This window comes from Ranitomeya imitator, chromosome 2 (assembly GCF_032444005.1).
Source record: "Ranitomeya imitator isolate aRanImi1 chromosome 2, aRanImi1.pri, whole genome shotgun sequence".
NCBI lineage: Eukaryota > Metazoa > Chordata > Amphibia > Anura > Dendrobatidae > Ranitomeya > Ranitomeya imitator.
This window is the reverse complement of record NC_091283.1, coordinates 553,089,306-553,113,450: the sequence shown is the minus strand read 5'-3', so window position 1 is coordinate 553,113,450 and position 24,145 is coordinate 553,089,306. Positions and strand designations below refer to the sequence as shown.

Here is a 24,145-nt window from a genome sequence, read left to right as displayed (position 1 = left end):
CGTGTGCACAGGCCCTAACACATACAACATAACATATAACTGGCATTTGATATACTGTTAGGCTGGGTTCACATTAGCGTTTGAGTCCACAGCGTGGTGCCTCGGACTTCTTTCCTTAAGCTCTGCCTACTTCCACATGCGTCCTGTGTACCTATCTTTAACATTGTGTATGCAGGGACGTGTTGTATGCGGTGCGTCCTTGTGCGACGTTTTGACGTGCCTGCAGCAACATGTTGCATTTTCTTGCGTTCTAAGGGGACGTCAAAATGATGCACGTGGATGCATCCACATACAATGCATGTCCCTGCGTACACAATGTTAAAGATAGGTACGCAGGACGCATGCAGAGGAGGTGGAGCTTAAGGAAAGAAGTCCGCAGCACCGCGCTGCAGACTCAAAAGCTAATGTGAACATTGCCTAATACAGTAAACACATTTTTGTATGTATGTACAGATCTAGGATAGTGTGTGTGTGTACATGGTATAACCTCTGATCTCTGTATTATAATTCTTTGTACCAGGCTCAGGCTGGATCAGTCCAGGGCAGGATTCAGTATTATGTCTCTGGCCACTCTGAGGTACAGGGATGGAGATTTATTGCAGGAGATTGAACTTTCCTGCAGAGCTGGTGACCCTGGAGCTGATAACCTGTCACTGGCAGGGCGACCCTGAAAGTTCACTCTCCTGCAATAAATCTCAGTGATCATCAGGAGAGCAGCGGCCGGCGGCTGATTCTATACAGGAGCGGCCCTAGATTTATCAGCGTCCCCTCCTCACCACACAGAAGCTCTACAACTCACCATCCGGCCTCCTGTCTGAGCCGCCCACAAGCTCCTCTCCGGCCGGATGAAGATACAGCCGCGCTCTCTCCACTTCAGCAGAGCAGACGGCCGCACACAGGGAGCTGTGGCTGCGTCTGTGTCTGCTCCACTGTGATGCCGCCTGCACAGATAAAACAAGGCGGCCCCCTGGCGGCCTTAATCAGCTGCTCAGTGACCGGCCCAGGGGGCAAATGCCCCTTTGCAACCCGGCCCAGTCCGCCCCTGGGAGACATGCACTTTGGGGCTTGGGCCCCTGATCTTTTATGACCCTAGCAACACCCCTGTGTGTTTTACATGTCTGTGTTTCTGGAGTTGCATCTATGTTTGTAAATCAGCTCAGTTATGTTACCATATGTAAGCAGTAAGCTTGGTTCTGGTACTGTATCAATGTAGTAATCTAGATTCTGGTACCATATGTATGCGGTAAGCTTGGTTCTGGTACTGTATCAATGTAGTAATCTAGATTCTGGTACCATATGTATGCGGTAAGCTTGGTTCTGTTCCCATATCTACGTAGGAGTCTTGGTTTTATTGCTCTATCTATGTAGTAGACTTAGTAAGCGAAAGCTTGGCTCTGCTCCCTTATCTCTGTAGTAAGCTCCGTGCTTTTCCCGTAGCTTTGTAGTAAGCTTGATTCTGCTCACATATCTTTTTTGTAAGCTCAATTCAGTTCAGGTATGTATGTAGTAATCTTGGTTCCATTCTCATGTCTATGCAGTCAGCTTGCTTCTGTTGCAGTATCTATATAGGTACCGTGTTTCCCTGAAAGTAGGACCCCCCCGAAAGTAAGACAGGGTGGGGGTTTCGGGGGGGTCCTCCAATGTAAGGCCTCCCCCGAATGTAAGGCAGGGTTGGGGGGGCCGCTGTGAAATGTAAGGCCCTTACCTTTGGGCCGCCGCTGTCCCCCATTGGGTCCCCAGGCTCCAGAGGTGTCCTCAGGTGCAGCTGGGCGGGTCCAGCGCTCATGGGGTTAACTCGCCGTGTTAACCCCGCAATCCGCCCAGCTCAACAGCTCATTGGCCGCCCCTGCTCCCCACATCACCGCCGGCCCCCGGCTCGAGCGCTGATTGGCCAATCAGCTCGAGTGCTGATTGGCCCAGCAGCTCGGGCTGTAATTGGCCGCCCCAGCCCCACGTCACCGCTGTTTCCCTGCTGATTGGCACAGCGTTCCCTGCAGCACAGGCCTTCCGCACCCACAGCCGCACCGCAGAGGAAAACGTCCAGCATTTAAAAACCAAGTAGGGAAACATGTACTGTATAGGGTATGGGGCTGTGTGCAGTGGGATACGGCACTGTTATGGGGTATGGGGCTGTGTGCAGTGGGATACGGCACTGTTATCGGGTATGGGGCTGTGTGCAGTGGGATACGGCACTGTTATGGGGTATGGGGCTGTGTGCAGTGGGATACGGCACTGTTATGGTATGGTATGGTATGTTAATAAATGTTAATTTATTGGTTAAAAAGAAATTGTCATTTTTTTTTTCGGCTAATGTAAGACCTCCCCCGAAAGTAAGACAGGGTGGGACTTTTTGGGTTAAAATTAATGTAAGACAGGGTCTTACTTTCGGGGAAACACGGTAGTAAGCTTGCTTGTGTTCCCATATCTATTCAGCAAGCTCCGTTCTATTCCCATATCTATATACCATCCCGTTTTCTAAAGGATGTTATTTCTGCTGCTTTAATGCAGGGACCAGAGATAAGCAGGGCAGGGGTGGTCCACTGCAACTGGTGGGCCACTGCCTTGTGATTGCCCCCCAGGCTGAAAAGTGCCAGCCAGCCCCTGCCTGGAGCTTAATTCCCAGTGACGGGATAGTACGTCATATGCGATTGGCCGCACTCACGGTGGGAGCGCGGCTGATCGCGGCCGAGTGTCAGCTGACATCCGGCACTATGTGCCAGGAGTGGTCACGGACTGCCCCTGGCACATTAACCCCCGGAACACTGCGATCAAACATGATCGCAGCGTTCCGGCGGTATAGGGAAGCATCATGCAGGGAAGGGGCTCCCTGCGTGCTTCCCTGAGACCCTCTGAGCAACGCGATGTGATCGCGTTGCTCCGAGGGTCTCCTACCTCCTTCTCCCTGCAGGCCCCGGATCCAAAATGGCCGCGGGGCTACATCTGGGTCCTACAGGGAGGTGACTTTGCGGTGCAAAGTGTCAGATCAGCGATCTGTCACTATAACATGATGCCCCCCCCTTGGGGCAATGCTATAAAGTAAAAAACAAAAAAAAATTCACATGTGTAAAAAAATTAAAAATAAATAATGTTCCCATAAATACATTTCTTTATTTAAATAATAATAAAAAAAACAATAAAAGTAAACATATTTAGTATCGCCGCATCCGTAACGACCTCACCTATAAAACTGTCCCACTAGTTAACCCCTTCAGTGAACGCAGTAAAAAAAAAAAAAAAAAAGGCAAAAAACAACACATTATCATACCGCCGAACAAAAAGTGGAATAACATGCGAACAAAAAGATGGATATAAATAACCATGGCACCGCTGAAAACATCATCTTGTCCCGCAAAAAATGAGCTGCCATACAGCATCATCAGCTAAAAATTAAAAAAGTTATAGTCCTCAGAATAAAGCGATGCAGAAATAATTATTTTTTTCTATAAAACAGTTTTTATCGTATAAAAGCGCCAAAACATAAAAAAATGATATAAATGAGGTATCGCTGGAATTATACTGACCCGAAGAATAAAACTGCTTTATCAATTTTACCAAACGCGGAACGGTATAAACGCCTCCCCCAAAAGAAATTCATGAATAGCTGTTTTTTGGTCATTATGCCTCACAAAAATCAGAATAAAAAGTGATCAAAAAATGTCACGTGCCCGAAAATATTGCCAATAAAAATGTTAACTTGTCCCGCAAAAAACAAGACCTCACATGACTCTGTGGACCAAAATGTGGAAAAATTATAGCTCACAAAATGTGGAGACGCAAAAACTATTTTTTGCAATTAAAAGCATCTTTTAGTCTGTGACTGCTGTCAATCATAAAAATCCGCTAAAAAAACGCTCTAAATAGTACATCAAACCCCCCTTCATCACCCCCTTACTTAGGAAAAAATAATAAAATTAAAAAAATTTATTTATTTCCATTTTCGCATTAGGGTTGGGGCTAGGGCTAGGGTTAGGGCTAGGGTAGGGGCTAGAGTTAGGATTTCAGTTAGAATTGGGAGTTTCCACTGTTTAGGCACATCAGGGGCTCTCCAAACGCGATATGGCGTCCGATCTCAATTCCAGCCAATTCTGCGTTGAAAAAGTAAAACAGTGCTCCTTCCCTTCCGAGCTCTCCCGTATGCCCAAACAGGGGTTTACCCCAACATATGGGGTATCAGCATACTCAGGATAAATTGGACAACAATTTTTGGTTCTGCACAACTACATAATGGCTAAAGAACGACCCAAAGTTGAACTTGATGAACCTGTTTCTAACCCATTGCCATCATCACCCTCTCAGGACAACAGTTGAAGTTGCCCAAATGAGGGATACATTTGCGTCCTACTTTGTTTCTGAGAGTGGAAGTCTTTCCTGGCTAGATGAAATAGTTTAGTGTTCTTGTAATGTTGTGTAATGTTATATACCTGTAATTATTAAAATGTACCTATAATGTTTGCTGACAATAAAACACCTCTAGTTAACCCCTTTCTGACATTAGACGTACTATCCCGTTGAGGTGGGGTGGGCCCGTATGACCACCGACGGGATAGAACGTCATATGCGATCGGCAGCGCTCACGGGGGGAGCGCGGCCGATCGCGGCCGGGTGTCAGCTGCCTATCGCAGCTGACATCCGGCACTATGTGCCAGGAGCGGTCACGGACCGCTCCCGGCACATTAACTCCCGGCACACCGCGATCAAACATGATCGCGATGTGCTGGCGGTATAGGGAAGCATCGCGCAGAGAGGGGGCTCCCTGCTGGCTTCCCTGAGACCCCCGCAGCAACGCGATGTGATCGCGTTGCTGCAAGGGTCTCCCTACCTCCCTCCCTGTAGCAGGCACGGATCCAAAATGGCCACGGCATCCGGGTCCTGCAGGGAGGGAGGTGGCTTACCAAGTGCCTGCTCAGAGCAGGCACTTGGTAAGCCTGCAGCACTGCAAGTCAGATCGGTGATCTGACAGAGTGCTATGCAAACTGTCAGATCATCGATCTGTGATTTCCCCCCCGGGACAAAGTAAAAAAGTAAAAAAAATTTTTTCCAAATGTGTAAAAAAAAATAAAAAAAATTCCTAAATAATGAAAAAAATTTTTTTTCCCGTAAATACATTTCTTTATCTAAATAATAAAAAAAAAACAATAAAAGTACACATATTTAGTATCGCCGCGTCCGTAACGACCCGACCTATAAAACTGGCCCACTAGTTAACCCCTTCAGTAAACACCATAAGAAAAAAAAAAAAAAAAAGAGGCAAAAAACAACGCTTTATCATACCGCCGAACAAAAAGTGGAATAACACGCGATCAAAAAGATGGATATAAATAGCCATGGTACCGCTGAAAGTGTAATCTTGTCCCGCAAAAAACGAGCCACCATACAGCATCATCAGCAAAAAAATAAAAAAGTTATAGTCCTGAGAATAAAGCGATGCAAAAATAATTATTTTTTCTATAAAATAGTTTTTATCATATAAAAGCGCCAAAACATAAAAAAAGATATAACTGAGATATCGCTGTAATCGTACTGACCCGAAGAATAAAACTGCTTCATCAGTTTTACCAAACGCGGATCGGTATACGTCTCCCCCAAAAGAAATTCATGAATAGCTGGTTTTTGGTCATTCTGCCTCACAAAAATCGGAATAAAAAGCGATCAAAAAATGTCACGTGCCCGAAAATGTTACCAATGAAAACATCAACTCGTCCCGCAAAAAACAAGACCTCACATGACTCTGTGGACCAAAATATGGAAAAATTATAGCTCTCAAAATGTGGTAACGCAAAAAATATTTTTTGCAATAAAAAGCGTCTTTCAGTGTGTGACGGCTGCCAATCATAAAAATCCGCTAAAAATCCCGCTATAAAAGTAAATCAAACCCCCCTTCATCACCCCCTTAGTTTGGGAAAAATTAAAAAAATGTATTTATTTCCATTTTCCCATTAGGGTTAGGGTTAGGGCTAGGGTTAGGGCTAGGGTTAGGGCTAGGGTTAGGGTTAGGGCTAGGGTTAGGGCTAGGGTTAGGGCTAGGGTTAGGGTTAAGGCTACAGTTAGGGTTGGGGCTAAAGTTAGGATTGGGGCTAAAGTTACGGTTAGGGTTTAGATTACATTTACGGTTGGGAACAGGGTTGGGATTAGGGTTAGGGATGTGTCAGGGTTAGAGGTGTGGTTAGGGTTACTGTTGGGATTAGGGTTTCAGTTATAATTTGGGGGGTTTCCACTGTTTAGGCACATCAGGGGCTCTCCAAACGCGACATGGCATCCGATCTCAATTCCAGCCAATTCTGCGTTGAAAAAGTAAAACAGTGCTCCTTCCCTTCCGAGCTCTCCCGTGTGCCCAAACAGGGGTTTACCCCAACATATGGGGTATCAGCGTACTCAGGACAAATAGGACAACAACTTTTGGGGTCCAATTTCTCCTGTTACCCTTGGGAAAATACAAAACTGGGGGCTAAAAAATAATTTTTGTGGGAAAAAAAAGATTTTTTAATTTCACGGCTCTGCGTTATAAACTGTAGTGAAACACTTGGGGGTTCAAAGCTCTCACAACACATCTAGATGAGTTCCTTATGGGGTCTAATTTCCAAAATGGTGTCACTTGTGGGGGGTTTCTACGGTTTAGGTACATTAAGGGCTCTGCAAACACAATGTGACGCCTGCAGACCATTCCATTTAAGTCTGCATTCCAAATGGCGCTCCTTCCCTTCTGAGCCCTCCCATGCGTCCCAATGGTTGCTCCCCCCACATATGGGGTATCAGCGCACTCAGGACAAATTGGACAACAAATTTTGGCGTCCAATTTCTCCTGTTACCCTCGGGAAAATACAAAACTGGGGGCTAAAAAATAATTTTTGTGGGAAATAATTTTTGTTTTATTTTTACTGCTCTGCATTATAAACTTCTGTGAAGCCCTTGGTGGGTCAATGCGCTCACCACACATCTAGATAAGTTCCTTAGGGGGTCTACTTTCCAAAATGGTGTCACTTGTGGGGGGTTTCAATGTTTAAGCACATCAGTGGCTCTCCAAACGCAACATGGCGTCCTATCTCAATTCCTGTCAATTTTGCATTGAAAAGTCAAACGGCGCTCCTTCCCTTCCGAGCACTCCCATGCGCCCAAACAGTGGTTTACCCCCATATATGGGGTATCAGCGTACTCAGGACAAATTGTACAACAACTTTTGGGGTCCAATTTCTTCTCTTACTCTTGGGAAAATAAAAAATTGGGGGCAAAAATATAATTTTTGTGAAAAAATATGATTTTTTATTTTTACGGGTCTGCATTATAAACTTCTGTAAAGCACTTAGTGGGTCAAAGTGCTCACCACACCTCTAGATAAGTTCCTTAGGGGGTCTACTTTCCAAAATGGTGTCACTTGTGGGGGGTTTCAATGTTTAGGCACATCAGGGGCTCTCCAAACGCAACATGGTGTCCCATCTCGATTCCAGTCAATTTTGCATTGAAAAGTCAAATGGCGGTACTTCGCTTCCGAGCTCTGTCATGCGCCTAAAAAGTGGTTTACCCCCACATATGGGGTATTGGTGTACTCAGGACAAATTGTACAACAACTTTTGGGGTCCATTTTCTCCTGTTACCCTTGGTAAAATAAAACAATTGGAGCTGAAGTAAATTTTTTGTGAAAAAAAGTTAAATGTTAATTTTTATTTAAACATTCCAAAAATTCCTGTGAAGCACCAGAAGGGTTAATAAACTTCTTGAATATGGTTTTGAGTTTTTAGAACGGTGTCACACTTGGGTATTTTCTTTTACATAGACCCCTCAAAATGACTTCAAATGAGATGTGGTCCCTAAAAAAATGGTATTGTAAAAATGAGAAATTGCTGGTCAACTTTTAACCCTTATAACTCCCTAGCAAAAAAAAATTTTGATTCCAAAATTGTGCTGATGTAAAGTAGACATGTGGGAAATGTTACTTATTAAGTATTTTGTGTGACATATCTCTGTGATTTAATTGCATAAAAATTCAAATTTGGAAAATTGCAAAATTTTCAAAATTTTCGCCAAATTTACGTTTTTTTCACAAATAAACGCAGGTAATATCAAAGAAAGTTTATCACTATCATGAAGTACAATATGTCACGAGAAAACAGTGTCAGAATCACTGGGATCTATTGAAGCGTTCTAGAGTTATAACCTCATAAAGGGACAGTGGTCTGAATTGTAAAAATTGGCCCGGTCATTAACGTGCAAACCACCCTTGGGGGTAAAGGGGTTAAATAGCTGTTCCAAGTGCCGTCTATATTAGATTTTTTTTTTAAAGTTTAATAAGGTGATCACCGGTTCACAACTACAGTTTTTATAAAATCCACTCGCTGTATCATGCAGATTGCATGAGACAGGGATTGGATTATAACCAAATTGGGTTATGTAACCCATGCTTTACACTACAACTCTTCTCTCTGAGGTCAGTGCTATGGTAGGTGACGTTAGATTAGCTCCATCGTCTCTTCATTCTGCATTTCTATAGTTCTATATATTATTGAAGAATGAAGAGATGATGGAGCTAATCCACCTCATAACTTTACTCACCTGCCCGTGTGTCAGAACTAGAGCAGTCAGGATGCACTCAGGATGCAGAAAACACTGCATCCTGAGTGCGCTAGTGCTGACACCTGGGCAGGTGAGCATTGTTGACCCCTGACCTTTTTTGCTGTCAATGTATATTTTTGGAGGATTTTCAGTCCTCTTTGTGTTTTTGCCACCTCATAGCTCTATTACACACACAAGAAGCAATGCTGCTGGTAAAGCAAATAAAAAAGAGGAGCTGTAGATTGTGTGTCATGGAGATATGAGGTGGGAAAAACAGTGTGTGTACACGGTGACATGTTTGTTGACGGCGCATGGTGTGTGTTGCCGGCGACGAAAGATACAAAGAACAAGCAGTGATTGGGGAAAAACAACACAAATTTTTTTTAATTTTTTTTTTTTTACTTTTACGAACCAATGAGGGGGAAATGTTATGGACCTGGGGGGTTTGGAGCTGGGAGGATTTGCCAAGGGTGGACGATGAAGGGGTTCCAGGGAAAGGGCTAACTAAACTTGTGGGGTCTGGTAGGTCAAGGATGGAAGTAGACACATTAGGAGTGGAAGCATGGGATGGGAGAGACACATTGGGAGAGAAAAACTGGACAACACAGACACATTGGGAGGTGAGTGTGGCACGAGTGACACTTCTGCTGGCACGAGTCTTTTTGGGTTTCTGTACCGTTTTATGCAGCAGCTTCCTTTTTTGTGTCTCTTTGGGAGGGTGGGAGTGGTGGGGTCAGCAGGTCGTTCAGAATGACACAAAAGAGCACAGTGAGGTCAAAAATACTCTGTTGTAAAAAAAAATCACAGTAATAAGCAAATGCTAGTCAAAAGATGGAAAAACAGGGTATTTAGTTGATACGTTTTTTTGCAAAAAAATGTATACTAAGTTGCTCCACCAATATAGAGCAGTCCTACCTAATGTATATAATCCCTATCTGATGTATTTAAAAACCTGATCATCTGTATAGTACCTGTATAAGCAGGGTTCAGAGACGGAATATCCATGTGGACATGCTGGATGGAACAGCTTAGATGCAAATGACCCATAAGGAGTGGTGGACTCCCTTGTCTTGTAGAAACAAGAGAACAACCATAGAACCAGAAACACATGGGCTACTTGCACATTGAACAAGTCTGTAGGAACCTGTTCACACACCACCAAGAAACTTGAAGACACAAAAGAGCACAGTGAGGTCAAAAATACTCTGTTGTAAAAAAAATCACAGTAATAAGCAAGTGCTAGTCAAAAGATGGAAAAACAGGGTATTCAGTTGATACGTTTTTTTGCAAAAAAAATGTATACTAAGCTGCTCCACCAATCGTCAAGGTATTCTCTGAACCCTGCTTATACAGGTACTATACAGATGATCAGGTTTTTAAATACATCAGATGGAGATTATATACATTAGGTAGGACTGCTCTATATGGGTATACCTTGACGATTGGTGGAGCAGCTTAGTACACATTTTTTTGTAAAAATAGTATCAACTAAATACCCTGTTTTTCCATCTTTTGACTAGCACTTGCTTATTACTGTAATTTTTTTTTACAACAGAGTATTTTTGACCTCACTGTGCTGTTTTGTGTCTTCAAGTTTCTTGGTGGTGTGTGAACAGCTTCCTACAGACTTGTTCAATGTGCAAGTAGCCCATGTGTTTCTGGTTCTATGGTTGTTCTCCTGTTTCTATAAGACAAGGGAGTCCACCACTCCTTATGGGTCATTTGCATCAAAGCTGTTCCATCCAGCATGTCCACATGGATATTCCGTCTCTGAACCCTGCTTATACAGGTACTATACAGATGATCAGGTTTTTAAATACATCAGATAGGGATTATATACATTAGGTAGGACTGCTCTATATGGGTATACCTTGACGATTGGTGGAGCATCTTAGTATACATTTTTTTTGCAAAAAAAGTATCAACTAAATACTCTGTTTTTCCATCTTTTAACTAGCACTTGCTTATTACTGTGATTTTTTTTACAACAGAGTATTTTTGACCTCACTATGCTCTTTTGTGTCTTCAAGTTTCTTGGTGGTGTTTGAACAGGTTCCTACAGACTTGTTCAATGTGCAAGTAGCACATGTGTTTCTGGTTCTAAGGTCGTTCAGAATGTGTACCCTGCCTGGTGATGGCGGTGGACTGCCGTTCATGATCTGGAGGCGGCCTAGTGGTGGTGGTGGTGGCGGTGGACAACCGTGCAGGATCTGGAGGCGGCCTTGTGGTGGTGGCGGTGGACAGCCTTGCAGGATCTTGAGGCGGCCTAGTGCTGGTGGCGGTGGACAGCCGTGCAGGAGCAGGACTCGGCGTGGGTGTGGAGTGGCTTTCAGCAGCACCCGGCATGGTGGTGGGGGTGTAGTGGTGTGAGGCAGGACTGGGCATGGTGGTGGCCATACAGTGGTATGCAGCAGAACTCGGTATTGAGGTTAAGTGTAATTTGTGGCACAGGTGGAAATACCACCTGTGGCTGCTGGAAGTACCAAGTCTGCCGCATAGCCTGACTGTAAGCAGCATTGCAGGCCTGCATCATGTTGAGCTGGAGTTCAGGCGTAAGGTGTTCCGACATGCCCTGCTCTATCTTATTAAAGGGACTCTGTCACCTGAATTTGGCGGGACTGGTTTTGGGTCATATGGGCAGAGTTTTCGGGTGTTTGATTCACCCTTTCCTTACCCGCTGGCTGCATGCTGGCTGCAATATGGGATTGAAGTTCACTCTCTGTCCTCCATAGTACACGCCTGCACAAGGCAATCTTGCACAGCGCAGGCGTGTACTATGGAGGACATAGAATGAACTTCAATCCAATATTGCAGCCAGCATGCAGCCAGCGGGTAAGGAAAGGGTGAATCAAACACCCGAAAACTCCGCCCATATGACCCAAAACCAGTCCCGCCAAATTCAGGTGACAGGTTCCCTTTAAAGAAATAGTGTGCTGGTCTCTGGAGGTTGGCTTCCAGATGGTTAAGGCGTTAGTTGACATCCTGGAAAAGTGTGTTAATATGGGTCAGACCACCATCCAGTCTATCTCTCAGAGTCTTCAAGCCATTCTGGAAGACCGAGCTCAAGTGAATTAACTCGGGCATGAGTGACCTATCCGAGGCCTTCTGCTGCTGGTGAGAAGAACCCTCCCCCAAAAAAGAGGCCGAGGACTGGGACAGGGGAACACCTGAAGGACCAGCTGCCTGTTCTCCAAACTGTGACGCCGACCCACTTGCTGCTTCGCTGCTCGATGGCTGGGACTGGTCCGTGGCTGTTCAAGGAGGGACCGCTCCAGAGGACGATCCAGGTTCGAGGGTGCTGCTACAGGTTCTGTGAAAAGAAAAGAAAAGTAAAACATTACTACACAAAAATAACAATTGTAAAAGCGCCAACTCCTGTGGAATAGAAAAATTCAGATTAGTGAATACAACACAATGGAATGCAACACAAAAATACTTACGTTCTCTGAGTAAGGACTAAGGAAAGCCAGAATCCAATGGTACTTGTATTTCCCTATCCCTGTCTGAGTGCTGATGCTCCCAGGTGTCCCACAACGGAACTCGCTCCTACACCAAGGTGATGAGGAGGTCATTGTCAATGAATTCCTCCTCCCGTTGTAGAACCTAGAAATGAAACAAATACATTAATGCTGGAAAAACAAAATACTTTAAAAACAAACAAAAAAAATACAGGCAGACACATAGCTTGTATACTCACATTAGCCAGAGTCTTCCTATGCTGCCCAAAAAGATGCTGCAATCCTAGTATAATCTTGAGAGTACTGGACTTCCACTGCCCACACCTTCTTTTATAAGGTTTGTTTGGGGGGTGGCTTAAAACAAGTTCCTAGACATTGTAAGATTGCTCTCACTAAGTGTATTGGGGGACACTCGCTTGGCACGGGATTAACGTAGTTAGGAACTTTTTTTTGCTTAAACACAGTCTATACGGTTTATTAAAGTGTCATAAACCGGGTTGTGCACAGTTCACATTATACATTTCATCAAACACAATAGGCAGCAACTGGTGATATTAACTTGCAGCTTTGTCTTAACCGCTTCATGACCTTGGGATTTTTCGTTTTTCCGTGTTCCATCAATTTGGCCATGTGAGGGCTTATTTTTTGCGGGACGAGATTTACTTTTGAATGATATCATTGGTTTTAGCATGTCATGTACTAGAAAACGGGAAAAAAATTCCAAGTGCGGTGAAATTGCAAAAAAAGTGCAGTCCCACACTAGTTTTTTGTTTGGCTTTTTTGCTAGGTTCACTAAATGCTAAAACTGACCTGCCGCTATGATTCTCCAGGTCAGTACGAGTTCATAGACACCTAACATAACTAGGTTATTTTTTACCTAAGTGGTGAAAAAAAATTCCAAACTTTGCTAAAAAAAAAATTGTGCCATATTCCGATACTCGTAGCGTCTCCATTTTTCATGATCTGGGGTCGGTTGAGGGCTTATTTTTTGCGTGCCAAGATGACGTTTTTAATTATAGCATTTTGGTGCAGATACGTTCTTTTAATCACCTGTTATTGCATTTTAATGCAATGTCGTGGCGACCAAAAAAACGTAATTCTGGCGTTTTGAATTTTTTTTCTCGCTACGCTGTTTAGCGATCAGGTTAATGCTTTTTTTTATTTGATAGATCGAGAGATTCTGAACGCGGCGATACCAAATATGTGTAGATTTGATTTTTTTTTTAATTGATATATTTTGATTGGGGCGAAAGGGGGTGATTTAAACTTTTATATTTTTTTATTTTTTTCACATTTTTTTGGACTTTTTTTTTTTACTTTTGCCATGCTTCAATAGCCTCCATGGGTGGCTAGAAGCAGGCACAGCACGATCAGCTCTGCTACATAGCAGCGATCTGCTGTTCGCTATGTAGCAGAAAATCAGGTGTGCTGTGAGCGCCGACCACAGGGTGGCGCTCACAGCTACCGGCGATCAGTAACCATAAAGGTCTCAAGGACCTCTATGGTTACAATACTGAAGCATCGCCGACCTCCGATCATGTGACGGGGGTCGGCGATGCCATAATTTCCGGCTGCCCGGCCGGATGCGGTAGTTAAATGCCGCTGTTTGCGTTTGACAGCGGCACTTAACTAGTTAATAGGCGCGGGCAGATCGCGATTCTGCGCGCGCCTATTACGGGCACATGTCAACTGTTCAAAACAGCTGACATGTCCCGGCTTTGATGCGGGCTCACCGCCGGAGCCCGCATCAAAGCGGGGTTTCTGACCTCGGACGTACTATTCCGTCCGAGGTCAGAAAGGGGTTAAACACTTCATTTACGGCTTTGTTTCACAGACTCTAAACATGCTGGACCTCTCACTTCGCCCAGTTACCATGGGTGTCCGTACGCCGTACACTTCACCAATGTCCCAAGTCACATACAGCGCATATGACACTGGGTCGCGGTCTCTAAACACGCCAAACCTCGCTCCGTTCAGTCACCGTGGGAGATCACACAGTTCATAGAACATTACAAGCACCAACAGTCTGTATAGGTACCTGACGGGAGCTCCTGCTCCACCTGCTGACTCCTTGTCAGTCCACTCCTCCGGAAAAACTGCCTCACAGGGATCACCAACTTGCCTGGCGGCATATCTTAGTCAGTCCAGACCCACTGAAGGACGATAGCTTCCCCAACATAGACCATCCAGAATCATAGTCTTTCTGTGCGCTATTCAGGGATCCGGTCCTACTCCCAGGACCTCCCAACACACCAGCATGAGCTCTTCAGGAAACCTACTCCCAGGTCTTCCAACACAGTTTGCCCAGTGTGCTATTCAGGATTCCTACTCCCAGGAAATCCAACACACTGGCATCTCCTCCTCACATGAACCGCACATGTGACCTGTCCAGGTGCTATTCAGGACCTCGTCCAACACCCCAGGCATATAACCTGTCCAGGTGCTATTCAGGACATCAGTCCAATGCCCCAGGCATATCACCTGTCCAGGTGTTATTCAGGGTGTCAGTCCAACACCCCAGGCCACCAGCAAGTCCAAAGCCCCACCATGTGCTCTTCAGGACTCCTACTCCCAGGAAATCCAACACAGGTTGTTTAGTGTGCTATTCAGGGATCCGGTCCTACTCCCAGGACCTCCCAACACACAGGCTCTCCAGGACCTTCCACTGGAACCACACGGGAACATGTGACCCACACCCTGGTCACATTATATACCCTTAACCACTCCCCTGGGTGGGAGTGTGGATGTGTGGATAGTTTGTCCCGCCCATCTCACACAACTAGCCTAGTAAGTCTCCCTTACAACTACACCATACATATACACCCTCTTGAGGGACTACAGGTCCCAGAACAACAACAACATTGCATCAGACTTACCACGCAGACTCCCTCTGCGACACATATCGGCCACTCACAACACAGCCAGTCACTGTTTCACCACCATTATCACAATAGATATGCCTCTATACACATCCCAAAGAGCACACACAGCACCCCCTAGCTGCCACAGGGGTCACTGCATCACAACATGTTTACTCATAAGAACGCATGCGTACGCATGTACTTGCGTATGCATGCATTCCCGAACACTGGAATACGTTTATTTGACGCAGTCCTTCCGCAAACGTCCGTATGCATATGGCGGCGGAAATTTGCCGCCACAAAAAATGCAACATGGTGCGTTAGCTGTGCCCAGCCGCACACCGCGCAAATACGCATGCGTAAGTAAAGGTGGGCAAACGCATGCACCTGCATCTACAATGTTAACCCCTTTACCCCCAAGGGTGGTTTGCACGTTATGGACCGGGCCAATTTTTACAATTTATGAGGTTATAACTCTGGAACGCTTCAACGGATCCTGGTGATTCTGACATTGTTTTCTCGAGACATATTGTACTTCATGATAGTGGTAAAATTTCATTGATATTACCTGCGTTTATTTGTGAAAAAAACGAAAATTTTGAAAATTTAGCAATTTTCAAACTTTGAATTTTTATGCAATTAAATCACAGAGATATGTCACACAAAATACTTATAATAATAAGTAATAAGTAACATTTCCCACATGTCTACTTTACATCAGCACAATTTTGGAACCAACATTTTTTTTTGTTAGGGAGTTATAAGGGTTAAAAGTTGACCAGCAATTTCTCATTTTTAAAACACCATTTTTTTTTAGGGACCACATCTCATTTGAAGTCATTTTGAGGGGTCTATATGATAGAAAATACCCAAGTGTGACACCATTCTAAAAACTCAAAACCATATTCAAGAAGTTTATTAACCCTTCTGGTGTTTCACAGGAATTTTTGGAATGTTTAAATAAAAATGAACATTTAACTTTTTTTCACAAAAAATTTACTTCAGCTCCAATTTGTTTTATTTTACCAAGGGTAACAGGAGAAAATGGACCCCAAATTTGTCCTGAGTACGCCGATATCCGCCATGTGGGGGTAAACCACTGTTTGGGCGCATGACAGCGCTCGGAAGGGAAGGAGCGCCGTTTGTCTTTTCAATGCAAAATTGACTGGAATTGAGATGGGACGCCATGTTGCGTTTGGAGAGCCACTGATGTGCCTAAACATTGAAACCCCCCACAAGTGACACCATTTTGGAAAGTAGACCCCCTAAGGAACTTATCTAGAGGTGTAGTGAGCACTTTGACCCACCAAGTGCTTCACAGAAGTTTATAATGCAGGACCGTAAAAATAAAAAATATTTTTTTTTCACAAAAATTATCTTTTCGCCCCCAATTTTTTATTTTCCCAAGGGTAAGAGAAGAAATTGGACCCCAAAATTTGTTGTACAATTTGTCCTGAGTACGCTGATACCCCATATGTGGGGGTAAACCACTGTTTGGGTGCATAGGAGAGCACGGAAGAAAGGGAGCGCCGTTTGACTTTTCAATGCAAAATTGACAGGAATTGAGATGGGACGCCATGTTGTGTTTGGAGAGCCACTGATGTGCCTAAACATTGAAACCCCCCCCACAAGTGACACCATTTTGGAAAGTAGACCCCCTAAGGAACTCATCTAGATATGATGTGAGAGCTTTGAACCCCCAAGTGTTTCACTACAGTTTATAACGCAGAGCCGCGCAAATAAAAAATATTTTTTTTCCACAAAAATTATTTTTTAGCCCCCAGTTTTGTATTTTCCCGAGGGTAACAGGAGAAATTGGACCCCAAAAGTTGTTGTCCAATTTGTCCTGAGTACGCTGATACCCCATATGTTGGGGTAAACCCCTGTTGGGCGCATGGGAGGGCTCAGAAGGGAAGGAGCACTGTTTTACTTTTTCAACGCAGAATTGGCTGGAATTGAGATCGGACGCCATGTCGCGTTTGGAGAGCCCCTGATGTGCCTAAACAGTGGAAACCCCCTAACTATAACTGAAACCCTAATCCAAACTCACCCCTAACCCTAATCTCAACGGTAACCCTAACCACACCTCTAACCCATACACACCCCTAACCCTAATCCCAACCCTATTCCCAACCGTAAATGTAATCCAAACCCTAACCTTAACTTTAGCCCCAACCCTAACTGTAGCATTAACCCTAGCCCTAACCCTAGCCCCAACCCTAGCCCCAACCCTAGCCCTAACCCTAGCCCTAACCCTAGCCCTAACACTAGCCCTAACCCTAGCCCTAACCCTAGCCCTAAGCCTAGCCCTAACCCTAGCCCTATCCCTAATGGGAGAATGGAAATAAATACATTTTTTTAATTTTTTAATTTTTCCCTAACTAAGGGGGTGATGAAGGGGGGTTTGATTTACTTTTATAGCGGGTTTTTTAGCAGATTTTTATGATTGGCAGCCGTCACACACTAAAAGACGCTTTTTATTGCAAAAAATATTTTTTGTGTTACCACATTTTGAGAGCTATAATTTTTCCATATTTTGGTCCACAGAGTCATGTGAGGTCTTGTTTTTTTCGGGACGAGTTGACGTTTTTATTGGTAACATTTTCGGGCACGTGACATGTTTTGATCGCTTTTTATTCCGATTTTTGTGAGGCAGAATGACCAAAAACCAGCTATTCATGAATTTCTTTTGGGGGAGGCGTTTATACCATTCCGCGTTTGGTAAAATGGATAAAGCAGTTTTATTCTACGGGTCAGTACGATTACAGCGATACCTCATTTATATCATTTTTTTATGTTTTGGCGCTTTTATACGATAAAAACTATTTTATAGAAAAATTAATTATTTTTGCATCGCTTTATTCTGAGGCTTTATAATAATAATTTATAATTTATAAAAATAATAAAGCGTTGTTTTTTGCCTCGTTTTTTTTTCTTACGGTGTTTACTGAAGGGGTTAACCAGTGATATAGTTTTATAGGTGAGGTCGTTACTAAATATGTGTACTTTTATTGTTTTTTTTTTTTATTTAGATAAAGAAATGAATTTATGGGAATAATATATATATTTTTTTTTCATTATTTAGGAATTTTTTTTTTTATTTTTTTTTACACGTGTGGAAATTTTTTTTTTTAACTTTTTTACTTTGTCCCAGGTGGGGACATCACAGATCGGTGATCTGACAGTGTGCACAGCACTCTGTCAGATCACCGATCTGACTTGCAGCACTGCAGGCTTCACAGTGCCTGCTCTGAGCAGGCTCTGTGAAGCTACCTCCCTCCCTGCAGGACCAGGATGCCGCGGCCATCTTGGATCCGGGCCTGGACAGGGAGGGAGGTAGGCAGACCCTCGCAGCAACGCGATCACATCGCGTTGCTGCGGGGGGCTCAGGGAAGCACGCAGGGAGCCCCCTCCTGCGGGAAGTTTCCCTGTACCGCTGGCACATCGCGATGTTTGATCGCGGTGTGCCGGGGGTTAATGTGCCGGGGGCGGTCCGTGACCGCTCCTGGCACATATTGCCGGATGTCAGCTGCGATGGGCAGCTGACACCCGGCCGCGCTCCCCCCGTGAGCGCGGCCGATCGCTCTGGACGTACTATTCCGTCCTTGGGAAGTAGGGCCCACCCCACATGGACGGAATAGTACGTCCGATGGCAGAAAGGGGTTAAAGATAGGAACTCAAGACACATGCAGGTGTATGCGTCCGAAACGCTGCAGACACAACCGCAAATGTGAAACCACCCTTAAGGTACCTTCACACTGAGCGACTTTAGAACGATAACGATAACGATCCGTGACGTTGCAGCGTCCTGGATAGCGATATCGTTGTTTGACACGCAGCAGCGATCAGGATCCTGCTGTGAGATCGCTGGTCGGAGCTAGAAGGCCAGTACTTTATTTCGTCGCTGGATCACCCGCTGACATCGCTGAATCGGCGTGTGTGACGCCAATCCAGCGATGTCTTCACTGGTAACCAGGGTAAACATAGGGTTACTAAGCACAGGGCTAAGAGTATAATACAGCCCACCTCCCCATAATATGTAATGCAGCCCCCATAGAATATAATGCAGCCCCCCATAGTATAACACAGCCTCCCCATAGAATATAATATACCCCCACAATAGTATATAACAGCCACATAGTATATAACATGGCCTCCCTCATAGAATATAATATACCCAAGTGACAAGTGGACCTGTGTAACTTCAAATGCCAGGGCTGAATTTCAGTCCCAGTCCGGCCCTGGTCCCAATATCCGGTAACCATGTGCAGTTTTCACCTGTAATCTCAGGGGTTTGTGCTCCAGACATCACTGACTGAGAACCATCATGGTCGGCCATATTAGTATTCTAGGGACCAGTTTATATGCCAGCATGAGGGCCCACTTCCTTACTTTAGCGTTCACTGGCATACAGTCATGGTGAATTAAAATAAAAATGGATTACACAAATTATCACCTATCCACTGGATAGATGAAAAATATAGACTTTGGAGCGGCCACGTTCACACGTTCAGCATTTGGTCAGTATTTTACCTCAGTATTGTAGAAGTGGTGACGTGTTTCTATTATACTTTCCCTCTCATTGTTCCTCTCCAGGTTTTGGCTCACACATACTGAGGTAAAATCCTGACCAAATATTGAACGTTGTGAACGTGGCCTAAGGCTACTTTCACACTAGCGTTAACTGCAATACGTTCAAATGCGTCGTTTTGCCGAAAAAACGCATCCAGCAAAAGTGCTTGCAGGAAGCGTTTTTTCCCCATAGACTTGTATTGGCGACGTATTGGCATACGTCGGTATACGTCGTACGACGGATGCGTCGAAATTAGGCGACACGTCGTCTGGAAAAATGTAGATTGTAACGTTTTTTGGCTCCGACAAAAAAACGTGTCGCGACGCATCCAGCGGCATGCGTCTTTGGCTACAATGAAAGTCTATGAGCGACGGATGCGTCGAGACACGTCGTACGACGCAATGCAGCGCTGCAATACGTTTTTTTCTACTGAGCATGCTCAGAACCAGGATTTTTTAGCTAATTGGCCAGACATCCCCAAATCTATATAAACCTGGCCTGGGCCTTCAACCCCACATATGCCAAAAAGAAGCCAGAGCAAGAAGAAGCCAGCAAGACTGCCATCAAGACCCCAGCCTGATATCAAGACCCCAGCCGGACATCAAGACCCCAGCCGGACATCAAGACCCCAGCCTGGCAGCAAGGACCTTCCAGACACACTCCAACAGTGTGAGTATTGGTGTCTGTGTGTGTGTGTGTGTGTGTGTATTTGTGTATGACGTACTGACTACAGCAAGAGCTTAAAACCTGAAGACAACCTGAGGCCTGCCGTCGTCCTGCAACAGCCAGTGCCCTGCTAGAGTCCAGATCCACCCTGTGGCCTGCCACTGTGAAGACATCCAGCTCCAGCCGGAGGACTGATGGCCGTGTGTGTGTATTTTTGTACTGCTGTGTACTTTTGTATGTATGTGTTCACGTGCCTGCACCTTATTATGCCTTCGCCAATATTATGCCTGTTCATGTGTTATGCTTGTGTTATGACTCTGCTTGCAGGTATGTTTGTGTGCGTCTTGTTGGTTGCATGTGCATTTGTCAATGCCATATTGGTTAATGTACTTTTTTGAGGTATTTACTTAGCATAGTGGTTTGTGCAGCCTGTGTGAATTTTTTTTTTTTTTAATCTGATGTATTATTGCAAAGTCTAGTGGTCTGCAGCTTGTAGTTAGAATGTAAGTGTTTTTTTTTTTTTTTTAAAGTGTTGATTTTTTTACTGTTGAAACCATTCCCAGTTGATGTACTTGTATTTAAAATAAAGAGCATTTCTGCTCCATTGTGATTTTAAAAAAAAAAAACGAAAAAAAAAATATTAATAAACTTTATTAAAAAATTGTCCGTAGTATAATTTCATAAAGGTAAATTTAAAACAGGTGTATGTACCAATGGTTACACATGCAATACAGATTTGGTTGAGGGCTCATTTTTTTTACTAAAGGTTATCCTTTGAAGGTTTTTTGGGGGAGGTTATTTTTTAACCCCTTCATGACCCAGCCTATTTTGACCTTAAAGACCTTGCCGTTTTTTGCAATTCTGACCAGTGTCCCTTTATGAGGTAATAACTCAGGAACGCTTCAACGGATCCTAGCGGTTCTAAGATTGTTTTTTCGTGACATATTGGGCTTCATGTTAGTGGTAAATTTAGGTCAATAAATTATGCGTTTATTTGTGATAAAAACAGAAATTTGGCAAAAATTTTGAAAATTTCGCAATTTTCACATTTTGAATTTTTATTCTGTTAAACCAGAGAGTTATGTGACACAAAATAGTTAATAAATAACATTTCCCACATGTTTACTTTACATCAGCACAATTTTGGAAACAAAATTTTTTTTTTTGCTAGGAAGTTATAAGGGTTAAAATTTGACCAGCGATTTCTCATTTTTACAACGAAATTTACAAAACCATTTTTTTAGGGACCACCTCACATTTGAAGTCAGTTTGAGGGGTCTATATGGCTGAAAATACCCAAAAGTGACACCATTCTAAAAACTGCACCCCTCAAGGTGCTCAAAACCACATTCCAGAAGTTTATTAACCCTTCAGGTGCTTCACAGCAGCAGAAGCAACATGGAAGGAAAAAATGAACATTTAACTTTTTAGTCACAAAAATTATCTTTTAGCAACAATTTTTTTATTTTCCCAATGGTAAAAGGAGAAACTGAACCACGAAAGTTGTTGTCCAATTTGTCCTGAGTACGCTGATACCTCATATGTGGGGGTAAACCACTGTTTGGGCGCACGGCAGGGCTTGGAAGGGAAGGAGCGCCATTTGACTTTTTGAATCAAAAATTGGCTCCACTCTTTAGCGGACACCATGTCACGTTTGGAGAGCCCCCGTGTGCCTAAAAATTGGAGCTCCCCCACAAGTGACCCCATTTTGGAAACTAGACGCCCCAGGGAACTTATCTAGATGCATAGTGAGCACTTTGAACCCCCAGGTGCTTCACAAATTGATCCGTAAAAATGAAAAAGTACTTTTTTTTCACAAAAAAAATCTTTTCGCCTCAATTTTTTCATTATCATATGGGCAATAGGATAAAATGGATCATAAAATTTGTTGGGCAATTTCTCCCGAGTACGCCGATACCTCATATGTGGGGGTAAACCACTGTTTGGGCACTCGGCAGGGCTGGGAAGGGAAAACGCGCCATTTGACTTTTTGAATGGAAAATTAGATCCAATTGTTAGCGGACACCATGTCGCGTTTGGAGAGCTCCTGTGTGCCTAAACATTGGAGCTCCCCCACAAGTGACCCCATTTTGGAAACTAGACCCCCCAAGGAACTTATCTAGATGCATATTGAGCACTTTAAACGCCCAGGTGCTTCACAGAAGTTTATAACACAGAGCCATGAAAATACAAAATAATTTTTCTTTCCTCAAAAATGATTTTTTAGCCTGGAATTTCCTATTTTGCCAAGGGTAATAGGAGAAATTGGACCCCAAATGTTGTTGTCCAGTTTGTCCTGAGTACGATGATACCCCATATGTGGGGGTAAACCACTGTTTGGGCGCACGGCAGGGCTTGGAAGGGAAGTCACGCCATTTGGCTTTTTAAATGGAAAATTAGCTCCAATCATTAGCGGACACCATGTCACGTTTGGAGAGCCCCTGTGTGCCTAAACATTGGAGATCCCCCAGAAATGACCCCATTTTGGAAACTAGTCCACCAAAGGAACTAATCTAGATGTGTGGTGAGGACTTCGAACCCCCAAGTGCTTCACAGACGTTTTTACAACGTAGAGCCGTGAAAATAATAAATCATTTTTCTTTCCTCAAAAATGATGTTTTATCAAGCATTTTTTTATTTTCACAAGGGTAACAGGAGAAATTGGACCCCAGTAATTGTTGCGCAGTTTGTGGGGGTAAACCACTGTTTGGGCACACGTCAGGGCTCGGAATTGAGGGAGCACCATTTGACTTTTTGAATACGAGATTGGCTGGAATCAATGGTGGCGCCATGTTGCGTTTGGAGACCCCTGATGTGCCTAAACAGTGGTAACCCCTCAATTCTAACTCCAACACACCCCTAACCCTTATCCCAACTGTAGCCGTAACCCTAATCACAACCCTAACCACAACACACCCCTAACCACAACCCTAATTCCAACCCTAACCCTAAGGCTATGTGCCCACGTTGCGGATTCGTGTGAGATTTTTCAGCATCATTTTTGAAAAATTCGCGGGTAAAAGGCACTGCGTTTTACCTGCGGATTTTCCGCGGATTTCCAGTGTTTTTTGTGCGGATTTCACCTGCGGATTCCTATTGAGGAACAGGTGTAAAACGCTGCGGAATCCGCACAAAGAATTGACATGCTGCGGAAAATACAATGCAGCGTTTCCGCGCGGTATTTTCCGCACCATGGGCACAGCGGATTTGATTTCCATATGTTTACATGGTACTGTAAACGTGATGGAACACTGCTGCGAATCCGCAGCGGCCAATCCACTGCGGATCCGCAGCCAAATCCGCACCGTGTGCACATGGCCTAATTCTAAAGGTATGTGCACACGCTGCGGAAACCGCTGCGGATCCGCAGCAGTTTCCCATGAGTTTACAGTTCAATGTAAACATATGGGAAACAAAAACCGCTGTACACATGCTGCAGAAAAACTGCACGGAAACGCAGCGGTTTACATTCCGCAGCATGTCACTTCTTTCTGCGGATTCCGCAGCGGTTTTACAACTGCTCAAATAGAAAATCGCAGTTGTAAAACCGCAGTGAAATGCGCAGAAAAAACGCGGTAAATCCACCATAAATCCGCAGCGGTTTAGCACTGCGGATTTATCAAATCCGCAGCGGAAAAATCCGCAGAGGACCAGAATACGTGTGCACATACCGAAACCCTACCCCTAACCCTAGCCCTAACCCTACCCCTAACCCTACCCCTAACCCTAACCCTACCCCTAGACCTAACCCTAACCCTACCCCTAACCCTATTCTAACATTAGTGGAAAAAAAAAATTCTTTATTTTTTTATTGTCCCTACCTATGGGGGTGACAAAGGGGGGGGGGTCATTTATTATTTTTTTTATTTTGATCACTGAGATAGGTTATATCTCAGTGATCAAAATGCACTTTGGAACGAATCTGCCGGCCGGCAGATTCGGCGGGCGCACTGCGCATGTGCCCGCCATTTTGGAAGATGGCGGCGCCCGGGGAGAAGACGGACGGACCCCGGCAGGATCGGTAAGTATGATGGGGTGGGGGG

The 24,145-nt window shown here is 44.3% G+C and overlaps 1 protein-coding gene across 3 annotated transcripts in view; it reads left to right on the top strand.

The window, feature by feature from the left end:
- LOC138664928 (uncharacterized) overlaps positions 1-24,145 on the top strand; it is a 386,930-nt gene that overhangs the window by 359,415 nt on the left and 3,370 nt on the right. The window lies entirely within an intron of this gene.